Genomic DNA, 13,170 nt, shown 5'->3' on the forward strand with positions numbered 1-13,170 from the left:
GTATAAATACCAGTTGCTGTAGGCTATACAGTAAAATCCCTGTATCTACAAAGGATGTATTCCTGGACTTTACATACATATGCAAAGTCAGGGATAATAGTGAATTCCATTGAAATGAAGGACCTATGTGCCAAGAATACCATAGAGACACACTAGATGACCTAAAATGCCTAGAGAAGACATATTGGATCAGGCATGGATAAGTGAAGCCATGGATACCGGTTTTGTTTGAATACAGGGTTGTACTTTATTTCAGAGGAAGAAACCGGTAAAACTATCTCTTAAGACCTCATCAGATGGGACAAGTTGTGGTCATACATCAGTTCATCTTCACTTTTGCCACAGAGCCTGCCGGCTCTCATTCCACAATGTACATCTACTTCTGGCAGAGCTCTGTGGCAAAAGTGAAGATGAACTAGCATATGCTGTGGTGGCAGCAACACGGGAAGGCTTCCTGTGTTGCATTGGCAACAATGGGAGGAAGATGGGTGGTGAACTGCATTATAACTTCAGTGTAGGCGTATACAATTCAGTTTAATTGTATTGAACTGAATTATATGATCATAAAATGCAATTCAGTTTCAGATAGAATAGACCCACTTATTAAAAGGTTAATTAGCACAAGGGTAAATCTCATTGTAGTAATAGGGGCCTGAATACTGCAGTCCAGATAGTATTCCCACAGTTTACCGGGCTAAATAAGCTTGGTAAACTATGGGAATCCCCAAGCTGCCAGACCCCTTAGAAAACTAATAAAAAACTTATATGGTCTCCATTAGAAGCCTCAGCCAGCTCTCCCGCCCCATAGAAATGACACGCTAGGGAAGAGGGAGGAAAATTGCCCTCCACTCTCCTGGTGCATCATTTCTACATGCTAGGAGAGTTGGCTGAGGCTTCTAATGGTGACCACATATGTTTTTATTAGTTTTCTAAGAGGTCTAGGGACTTGGGGGGAGGGCGTAGGGCCTCTGGATGTTCTCTCAGGATAGTCGTGAGAGAACATCTGGACAACCCACCCCTGAAAGTGTGCACTTTCTGGGTGAGTATGGACAGCCCCCCCAGAAACATCTGCATTATTTTAACACAGATGCTTCTGGAATAAAGGCCTGTCTGGATCTGGCCTAAGTGAGACTAAACATAAGCCCTTCTTTCCCTTTGTTTACCTTGAGTCCATTTCAATTGTTTCCTTGATCTGTTTTAGATTCTTAGTTAGGGAGCAGTTATGAACTATATCAAACAGCAAAAACTGTTAAGAAAATGTTCATTGGCAAAATGTCCACCAAACTCATATTTGACAGTCTGCTATCATCATCATTGCCCAACATCATCGCCACCACTGCTGCTACTACTTCTGAGGGAATATAACCCTCAGTTGAAAAAAAAAATCCCAATCCTGTATGTAGAGAAACAAAACAAAACAAACCCTGTTAATTCTACATTTTTTTCTTTTTCACATCTCATTTTTCAAGATCAATCGCCCATGCACTTTCAAAATTCTGCCTGGCAAGCTGTTGTTTCTGCTCCACCTTCTCTTTTGAAAGCAAATGCTCTAAGTTCCTTGAGCAAACACTCATGTGAGATACTTTTCCAGAGTGGCATGCACCCTGAATGCCAAAGAGGCATTAATGTATTCCCTTTGCTGTGGCTTTGAAATGATGTGTGGATAATACACATATGCGTTTCTCTCCTTAGTACTCTTTGTTTTTGCTTCTTGAATTTGATTCAGTGCAGCTGTAAACCAGAGTTTCACAGGTGCTTGCTGATCCTTATTAGATTATTCATAACTGTTTTTACTTTTTTTTAAAAGAGGCAATTATAACCATGTGGAAAGGAGCGATTGTGATGACTGGAAGTTCTGCTGACACCTATTTCCAGGTTACGGTTGTCAGTGTTTTCACTCAAATTATGCAAAGTGGCACAGGTATATTTGTAGTCTGCTGCTTCTAGAAGTGAGAAGGGATGCACAGATGGAACCAAGCAAAGGAACCAAGAGGCTATTATTATTTGCCTGGAGAATAACATGAAAAGTGTCTCTCATTTCCAGGAAATTGATCACAGTAAAAATAATAACTTCTTGTTCTTGCTACTGGTGATATATGTCACTGAACTATTCCTCCAGAGGTTCCGTGTGAATAGACAACCAAAATGATCCTACATTTTCTCAAAGACACTTTAGCACGCTTGTAAAGCATCACCAAACCAACATACTTATGTAAGGGGTTTCTTTAGGGAAGGGTGTGAATGTGAAAGCATTTGTTTTAATTTTAAAAGACATTCACTATCTTTTTGATCAAAATGATTCTATGTGTTATACAAAACTTATGAAAAACAAGAAAAAAACACAACCCTAATTTGTATGGTTTTGGTTTAAATTAGTGCTAGGGTTTGATCAGCTATATTTCTACTTTTTAAAAGAAGATTATTCTGTTTCTTTCTCTATGTTGCATTCTTATTCAGTAGTTAGGAAGCTAAATCTTCACCAATTTTGGGTGTTTTATTTTTTTAAAAGCCCATGTAAAAATTATGTAATATCCCTTTGTCTTAATAGGTTGTGCCAACAAGTATAAAGACTCTCAGCATCCATACAGTGTTATTTCCCCCAATCTGAACACTATACTCTTTTTGATACGACCTAAAATTCCACTGGCTTTTGGGGGGTGGGGGTTACACACCACATTGATTCATGTTTAGCTAATCATCTTACAAATTCTTTTCATATGTACTAGTTTCAAGCCAAATGTCACCCATCTTATATTTGTAAATTTCATTTTTCCTACCTAGTTTTAAACAATCACTGTTGAAATTAATTTTGTCAGTTTTGTCCCTGTTCTGCAAACTATCACGGGCATTTTGAATTCTGATTTTGTCCTTTAACCATCAGTTCCCCCCCACACACACACACACACCCACACACACACCACCACCACCATTTGCTTGTCTGAAATGGGGGTGGTCTTCAAGGTCATTCTCTGAGGTTACATAATTTGATATATCAAATTGAAACACTCAAAAAGTTCAACTGAATCTCACATGACTGATTTTTTAGTTCTGCATTTCATCTGAAAATTTGGAGGCAGAATTTTAATTCCTTTGCAATAAATGGACAATTTACTCTTTTTTCCCCTTCTGACATTCAATAGGGTTTATGGGTTATTACTTTGCATGCTGCTTTGAGAATATTCCCTGAATAAAGCACATATGTGGATGTGTACGCACCTTATTCAGTTATTACTCCCTCTCTTGTGTGTGTGTGTGATAAATTCACATTTTTATAGGTTTCAGGTTAAACTGTTTATTTTGTAACTCCAGAGCAGAAGATATTTATTTCATTTTGTTGACATATCATTGAAAGCCTATATACCTATTTGCTTGCATTCTGGCTTTTCCAATCAATCAGAACCAAAAATTAAAAAAGAAAAGGATTAAAAGAAAAAGAAAGAAAATACTGGCACACTTTATTTATTTAAAATATTTCTAAAACTGTCTTCATCAAAGCCCAGCATCTGATTCTATGTGTCTGCTCTAGTTGAGATTAACAAGTGGATTTAGGATTGAGATGTTATGAGAGTATACAAGTAGGCATACCTTCTTTTGTTGTTTGTTTGCTCTCAGGGCAGCCTTTGGTAACCCAATGAATGAGAAACCTCTTTGTTTGATTTTGAACAATTTGAACAACTAAAAGAAAAGTATAAAAGTCTCACTTGGCTCCACTATCTGCAAATGAAAGACTATTATAAACAAGATAAAAAAATAAGTTTTGAACTTGAAGAAACTTTTTGGGATAAAATATTAAGTATGAAAAAGAAAATAATAACAGCTGTGTATAGAAAACTATTGTCCTGGGCAACAGAAACGGAGCAAGTCAAAAATTGTATGATCAGGTGGGCGGAGAACCTAAGAAGACCTATCCACTTTAGAGAGTGGGAACAAATGTGGAACAGGAAGCTAAAATATACATATGCGTCGGATTTGAAAGAGAATTGGATAAAGATGTTCCACAGATGGTATACTACACCTGAAAAATTGGCCCAAATGTATGGGAACATGTCAAATAAGTGTTGGAAGGGATGTCAACAGATAGGCTCCTTCTACCACATGTGGTGGACTTGTAAAGAATCTACGAGATATTGGTCTCAAATACATGTGGAAGTACAAAAAATATTGAAGAAATCTTTTAAAAAGAAACCTGAATATTATTTATTAGGTTTTACCGACCAAGAGTTAAAGCTTAACGAAAATGAAGATAGGTTGTTCACATATATAACAACAGCAGCAAGAATAGTTTTTGCTAGTGTTTGGAAACAGGAAACAATCCCGGAAATTGATGTATGGTTGGAGAAGATAAGAGAAATAAGAGACATGGATACGTTGACTTTTTACCTGAAAAAGAATACGGGCAAGCTGATAAAGAGGACCGATTGGGCCCTCTTTTGTGAGTATGACAAAAGAAGAGGAGAATAAGAGGAACTATAGACAGTATAAAGGTAAAAATGGACTTTAAAGAACCGAAGTGTGAAATGGAAGTCAATTTTAGTTAGTGTGATGTGTTTAGCTTAGGGTTGTGTTTTGTGTGTGTGTCTCTCTCTCTATTTTTTTTTCTGAACTTTCTCTAATGTTTTGTTTTGTTCTCACTCTTTTGATGTATATGTTAGAAAACCAATAAAATATTATTAAAAAAAAAAAGAGAGAAACCTCCAAGAACCTGTGACTCAATCTATCTGTGTTTCCATGTTACAAATTTGAAATGTGGTCTCTGTTTTGCTTGCCTAATCAAGCACAGATTGAAATGAAAACAATTTTTCAAACAGACAACAAACTGAGAGGCACCAAAATCAGGTAAGGTTATGATACATATATAACCTTATGATACATATATAACCTTTTTGTTATGATACATATATAATCTTTTTGTTTTGTTTTTCTGTAAAAGAAATGTACTTGAAGGATAAAAATGAAACTTAAAAAAAAACACTAAAAGGAACAGTGGAACAGAAGAAATGCTTATGGATAACCAGGATACTTTGGGGGGTGGGGGGTGGGGTGGGATCAAAGGCTTTACAAATGTATCATTCCTTGAGTGGGAAGTATGTCAAAATCTCCAGAACCCTTACAACACTGACTTAAGGGTGGATTACAATCTGTCGTCCCAAGAGAAGTAATTGCTATGGTCTATTGCTGATCTTGTCTATCTGTATTCTGTCTTAGTGGTGGGTGGTCAGGTAAGCATTTAAGGGTCCACTTGTGCAATGATGAATAAGCTTGTAAAAAGAGAATTGGGAACTTTGTGTTCTTGCCTGATAGTGCACAGGCTCCATTGATAGCATTTCAAAAATGCGATTTCACCAATGGACATGTTTAAATTTTGTTTCCTTCCTTTGATTTTTATCAGTCTGATTGATTGCTATCAGCCAGCTCTCTTCTGTTACTATGAATGAGACATTGTTATTTGCCACAAGTCCTTACCATCCAGGAGACACGAGGTTGATTTGAGAGCTGAATTATTTTCCTCCCACCCAATCCCACTCAGAATAAACATTGTCACTGAACAACTTGATAGATTACCTAAACTTCGGTACACTGATTTATTTCCTCCAAAAGTGCAAGGTAAAACCACATGGCCAGACTGCATGAATATTTCATTTAGGTATTCAGTGATATTTGGCATATTTTTATATATCCTTTATGTGCCAAGTGTTGAAGAGTCACCTTTCTGCTTCTGTTTTCAATGCAATATGAATGACAGTACCTCCAGTTTTTCTGATTGATAATACTGAGTTCAATAGGCCAATTACTCATTCTTCACAAATGTGTTACTTCTCTCGATTCTTCATCTTCACAGCATAATGTAGGCGTACTACTGCATACATAGAATGATAAAATGTGGACATTTGAATAAGGGGTTTAAAAGTGTTGCATATCCTCTAGAATTTCACAGATGAAAACTGGAACCCATCTGGCTAAGCAACATCAGAGTGAGGTCAAGATAGTGAAATTATTAATGGGAAAGAACACATAAGCTAGGAGAGGCTACAACAGTTTGCTTTTGCAATATTACATTCTTCTCTCTTCTCCTCTTCTCTCCCCTTACTAATACATCTGTGTGCAGACCACATTTGTAGTTTGAACCCTATTTACCGTAACTGAAGAAAGATGAAGGAGGAAAATGGGGGGAAGAAAGAGAAACTTGAATTTTGAAAAAATGTGATGTGATGACAGTAGATGAATTGGGACTGTCCCTCCCAAATTTTGCTGGTTGGAAGGATAGAGTTGATATGTTCACTTCCATATGTGCAGAAATAATTTATTGATTTCCAATCTGCATTGCCTCATTTCCCATTATATTTCTCAGTTCAGGCTAAAGGTCTTAGCGTCAACATGAGTCCAACCTTGAACTGTGGCTGATAGGAGCCTTGACATTAGCGCTATCTTATATTAACTTCTGTTGATGCTTTTGGAAGGGTGCTTCTGTATCTCTGGATAGGTTGTATTTACGCCACATAATCAGAGCATGTGGCTCAATTATTAAAATAGAAAGGAAATATACACAGATTGATGGTACCTGGGAAAGTATGATTTTTTTAAAAGTAGAGTTGAACAAATTTGGTAGGATTCTCCAGGCGCAACAATCCCATAATTATTTTGTATCCATATTTATGATTGTGACACCATTACCATGACTGAAAATGTTCCTTAAATCCACCTTAAGAGCCAGTCAGCCATATTAAGCTAAGGGTTCTGCGAGACTGATGAGTGGGATGCTGAAGGATAAGACACCCAGCCTCCTCCCACCAGCAAAGTGCAAGCAAGAATGGCAAAGAACCCCACAAAGTGCTTTGCTTTTTGATTATTACACAGGAAGAAAACTATTGGAATTGTAAGCTAAAGCTCACATTTGATGAATATTTTCAGAGAACTTTAAACAAAGAAAAGAAATGTGTTTTCTGATTCACACATTACTTTGGAAATTGCGAGTCAGATCTGTGAATTTTAAAACTCCAGACTAAACGAAATCCTACAGCATCCCTAACTGAAATTACAACGGAGACTGACTAGTGCTTGCATCATATACAAAAATATAAACAGAAGAGAACAAAACCAGAAGCAATAATGAAACAGGAGGCCAAATAATTGAGTCAAAGTGGATACAGATGCTACAGAAAGTGACACAGGAAGAAACATGCACTTATGTTTCCAATCTTAACGGAGAGATGAGGATATTAAGTAAATTGTCTCTGTTTCATTCCTTTATTCTACATCAAGGCCTGTGTTTCAGTGCTCCTGGATTCTATTTTCACCAGGATAATGACAAAAAGTACTGTGGAACCATAACATATGATAATGAAAATGAAGATGATAATGGTGATGATTTCTTACCCTCTCCTCCCCCAAGACTCAAGACAGGCTACAGCTTAGATTAAAATACAATATATTGCTAAAACCACATTAAACCACTTAAAATACAAAATTCAAAACCCATAAATATAAGATGAAAGCACAAATATTTGCTCATTATAAAATCTATACAAATATAATATTTATTTTTCATAACTTAATGTCAACTGGGTTACATATGCAGCATATTATAGCTTTCCTCTATTTTAATTCAAACTTTCTCAAATAGATTATTGATACCCCAAATATTTAGAGGGCATCAGGTTGATCAAAAGTTTCATGAATGTATTCAAATATTGTCTACGCATTTGTGCCGCTAGTGTGTGCACCTTTGTATTGATAAACACGGTAAAAAGTAGTATTTGATATCAGTGTTATTTCCATGCATTGTTTGACTCTTGTATGTTGATAAAACACCAGAGAAAAAGAATTTTGAAGTACATTTGCTGCTAAATTCCACTGTACTCATCCCTTAGTGATGAGGTAGGGAAAGAAAACTTTACTTTGTCAAGGAGAAAAATACAATACTGTGTAGTAGAGCAACTTGCCATCACTGGGGAAAGACGTGGAATATGCTCATAAACAGCATTTATTGTTGACTATCATGGAACTTGTAATTTCAAAATGATCAACATTTAAAATCCATGCCACAATCACTGGTGGCTTCAAGATGTAAATGTGAAGCAATATTAGAGGGAAACCATACAACATTGCTTTAAATGCAATTTGATTAGGCTTATTGAGTTAATGGGAATTTACTTAAAATTTATTTATTTATTATATTTAAATATTTGTATCCTACCATTTATATTCATAATATTTGTCTATACTGACAAAAACATATTTGTAACAATGTTAAATAATTTACATTAAGAACATTTTAAAAAATTATAAGCAGTTTCAAACAAGAAAGAAAAACATATACCCAAGGCAAGAACCTTAGAGTTGGAGGCTTTGGTTTCATTAATTTGTTGGCCTGTTTTGTTTGGTACTAACAAATGGATATATTATTAAATGTATAATGTAATAGATAACTGAAGTTATATTCTATCTCTAACAAAATGAAAAAAAATCTAAAGATTCATCCTGATGGAAGTACAGGAAATTGCCAGTTCTGTTTCTTTTTATTTTACCTATATATTTTTACCTGACAATTCTGGCATTTTGTAACATATTACAAGGATTTAAGTTAAAGCAATGGTATTCCCCATAGTCACTTACGGATGTGAGAGCTGGACCATAGGGAAGGCTGAGCGAAGGAAAATAGATGCTTTTGAACTGTGGTGTTGGAGGAAAGTGCTGAGAGTGCCTTGGGCCGCCAGAAGATCCAACCAGTCCATAAATAAATAAAGCCTGACTGCTCACTGGAGGGAAGGATAGTAGAGGCGAAGATGAAGTACTTTGGCCACATCATGAGAAAAAAAAGAAAGCTTAGAGAAGACAATGATGCTGGGGAAAATGGAAGGGAAAAGGAAGAGGGGCCGACAAAGAGCAAGATGGATGGATGGCATCCTTGAATTGACTGAATTGACCTTGAAGGAGTTGGGGGTGGTGATGGACGACAGGGAGCTCTGACATGGGCTGGTCCATGAGGTCACTGTCACATTGCCAGGGTTCTAACTTATTTAGGTAGAGATTAACCAAACTCCCAGTTTTATCAAACAGTTTAATTAAAACAGCACTTACTTGCTGGCTGTTTTTATAGTCCAAAATATAAAACATAAAGATAGCACTCAGCCACAGAATAAACAAAAACTGATAGCAAAAACAACTCCATAGTCAAAAGGGTCCAGTCCAGTGGTCAGACACCAAGAGTTCAATAAACAAAGTCCAGGGATCAAGAGTCTATACCGTAGTCAAAAGCCAGTCCAAAGGTTCAAGGTTCCAGGGTTCCAAGATTACAGGAGACAGATCAAGATACCGAAAATCCAACAGACCTGGGGGAAAAACCAGCAGCATCCACCACCAAAATGCAACACATACTTTTCTCCCAAAGATCAGTCTCAAGGTTAGCTCCTTAAATACAGTAACACCTAGCTGCAACCCATCTCCTGCACACCTCCATCCCTAATTGCTTTCACCCATGAACTCCCACTTACAGATTATCAAACCCTCTAGAACTAATACTCACATTAACCCTTCTATCACCAAGCACCATCAACTGCAGAACATATGACAGTCACAAAGAGTCAGAAATGACTGAATGAATGAACAACAACACAAGGATTTTCATGCAAGAGTAGAAACCAATGGTATAGAAGACACCAATGTTTAGAAAGAACTAGATAGTTTTATGGATTATATGTCTTCCAGATGAACATAATATGCATGGGAAAGCCAGGTATACCAGAACAGCAGAAATAAATACAGTGAAGTAGATCAGTAGTGAATGCAGTAGTGAATTCCTCTAGGTTTTAATCTGAACTTCAAAGTAGCTATCCAAGGTGCTGAATCTGGCCCATAACATTGGTTAAGGTGCTGACAGAAGAGCAATGAGCAGTCTGATTATTATTTTATCCATCTCGGAGAATCATCTATGTCCTGAACTTTTCCTTGCAAAGGAATGCCTTTAGATAAGGAACAATGTGTAGACAAGTCAGAGATATTAAAAAGACATAGGGAATATGTTTTCTCCAGGTTTTCTGGACTGCAAACTCCTGCTCACCATTAGCCGCATAGCCTAGTGGCACTGGAGCTGCAATATCTGAAAGGTTTTCAACCTCCCATCCGTTTCACTATTGAATTTCAATATTTCAATGATTTGTTGCAGATATTGTGGTTTAAATGTTGGACTAAAGCTCTGGAGACCAGGGTTTGAGTCCTTGCTCAGCCATGGAAAATCACTAGGAGTCCTTGGGAAAGCCTCACTCTTTCAGCTTAGGGGAAAGTAATGGCAAACCTTCTCTGACAAATACTGCCAAGGAAAATCCATAATAAGATTGCCTTAGGGTGGCCATACTTGAAAGTTGATCACCATCCCACACCAATAACATATCTTGCAGATGCTCCATCAATAATATTGGATGTTACCAATATTTTCCAAAGGTGTGGCTGTACCTTTCTTCATGTAGTGGGAATGAAGAAAGCATTCGTACCTGCCACAAAGAATCATCAGTTTAAACATGGAAAAGGTTTGATAAATGTTAGTAAGCACATTGGGACAGAATTCTTGGGACTTAAGGGTAGCTGCTCTTAAAAAAAAAACCATGCTCAACTTTTGCTATAAAACTCAACTGATTTGTTTCTTTTCCTAACACAACAGGCACTTGCTATTTGTCTTCTATTCATGTTCATTTTGGGATTATATTCCATACCTTTATCCAGCTTTTTTGAAAAGCACTCAGCGCACTTAGTTTCTAGTTTATTCCATGCCTATATTTGGTTGCAAAATGTTCTTCAGCATAGAAATGTTTGCCAAACACTTAATAATTCTTCTTTGCTAAAGGGCATATTGGAAAAAAGGAAAACAATTACAACCCTTTCTTGTTTAAACAATTAAGAGGATTTTCATACTTGCTATTTAGTAATGCAAAAAAAATGGGAAAATTGGGTGTATTCCTTAGGGTGGAATTTAAATTAAAACATGAATGAAATATATTACTTCCCTTTAGTTCAACACTGTACACTTTTAGGAGTAAAATGGGCCCTGTTATGTTAGTTTGTTTGTTTTTGGTAGTTATTCAAGAATTTGTGCTCTTTGAATAAAATGGATTGCCAAGAGATTCAGAGTGCATAAAAGGAAGCATTTCATCTTGGAGAATAATAATAATAATAATAATAATAATAATAATAATAATAATAATATATTTGTAGGCTGCCATATCTCCCCAAAGGGACTTGGGGTGGTTTCCAACACATGGCAAACATTCAATGCCTACAAAGAACATATAAACAAATTACGTCAAAACAAAATACATGAAACAATATACAAGCAACCTAACTATAAACTTAATACCAAATACAAATAATATTTATTTGATATGTAGAATTTCCTGGCACAAGACACTGCAATGATCACTAGAATAGTATTGGGCTATTTGTATGAGGGACTACCAACTATTATGTTTCCATTTTGCGAGGCACTATCACTATTTTTGTGCCCATTGCCTATGATTTATTTTGTAGAAACAGTGCCCTGCAGTAAATAGCAGCACACATTTGTGGAGCTCTTCTGCAGTAGGATAGGTGAGTCCAAGAAAACCAGTCCTTAGGAGCCAAGGCTGCTGTCTTTTCTTGCTTGTTGGAAAAGCTGTTTATCTTCCTCGTTCCCTTTCCTCTTCTTTGTTCCTGCAATGACTCCCTAATTATCCTCTTTCTCAATACTGGCAATTCATTAGGTCAGGAAGGAGCTATGCTGGATTTAGGACTAATGAGGTCCTGTGCTGGTTAAGTTATGAGGCCCCTTACTTGGGGCCTGAAGGAAGTAGACCCATTGGCCTACACCACCTGCTTTATGGCACTCTCATAGACCACCAAGTGTATCATTATGTCTGGAATCACTCTGAAACAGCATACCTTCAAATTTAGAATTACACCATATAAGCAAACTCCATCTTTTTATTCTTTTTTTTTTTTTTTTTTTTTTTGCAAAAAGATAGGCCTCCTTACCCAATGTGGCCCTGTGTTCAAGCACACGTAAGCACAATTGTAAATCTGGCACTGGTAAAGAGGATTGAATACCACTCTGCCATTGAGAAGTGGCACCAGGGTATCCAAAACAATTGTCTACCCTGAGAAATAGCAGGGACAACAAGGGATTTTACTTTGTTGCTTAATCCTGGAGTGCAATCATGGTGTATGAGTGTGAAAATGAGGGAATTGTCCAATCCACAGAAAGAATTCCGACCTTCCAGTGAACTTTTTCTTCAATTCCCCAAATCTCTAGGATCATGGTAATTAACATGTTGGTTGAACATGTTTAGGCATGCAGAGAAAGGGGGCAGGCAATAATATCCAGGGAATCCAAATGCAGAGTAAATAAAAGTTCTTAGTATGAACAATTATCCATGCTCCACTCTCTGCAACAATAAAAACCTGAGTATTTAAAAAAAGGGTCATGGAGAGAGGGGCAAAATCATTTGTGAGGTAATGGCCTCACTTTACTTCTTTGTATAAACTGCTTATTTGAGATGAGTTAAAAGTGGAAGAAGGGGCTTACTTAGAAGAAGCCTATAGCTCTGGAGCAGAAAGGGGAGAAAGACAAACTGGAGACATGGGAGGAAAGGATTCGTAGCTGGGGCTCCTTCTAAAGACAATTTGTAATGGTGTTGTCCCCAGCACTGCTTTTTATCTTCTCTGGTAAGGACTCAGACTACTTCAACCAGAGAAGTCAGCCATAGCAGAGCACCTGATGAACCAGCCTGGACACAGCATATTATTTGAGAACACAGAAATGCTGGACCACACCAACAACCACCATGTCAGACTACACAGAGAAGCCATTGAAATCCACAAGCATGTGGACAATTTCAACAGAAAGGAAGAGACCATGAAAATGAACAAAATCTGGCTACCAGTACTTTAAAATTACAACAGCAAAACAGCAGAGAGGAAACAACCAGGCACATCTTAACACCTCTCAACAAAAGATTTTTCCAGGCTCAGCCAGGCCTTCAAATGCTAATGAAGGTGGTCAGTTGAAACATTCACACCTAGCTCCAGCAGAGAAGAGCTCTTTGCCTCACCCCAACCATTCCACAGATATATAAACCCATTGTCCTAATTCCAACAGACCTCACTACCTCTGAGGATGCTTGTCATAGATGCAGGCGAAACGTC

This window comes from Anolis sagrei, chromosome 4 (assembly GCF_037176765.1).
Source record: "Anolis sagrei isolate rAnoSag1 chromosome 4, rAnoSag1.mat, whole genome shotgun sequence".
In the NCBI taxonomy this organism is placed as follows: domain Eukaryota; kingdom Metazoa; phylum Chordata; class Lepidosauria; order Squamata; family Dactyloidae; genus Anolis; species Anolis sagrei.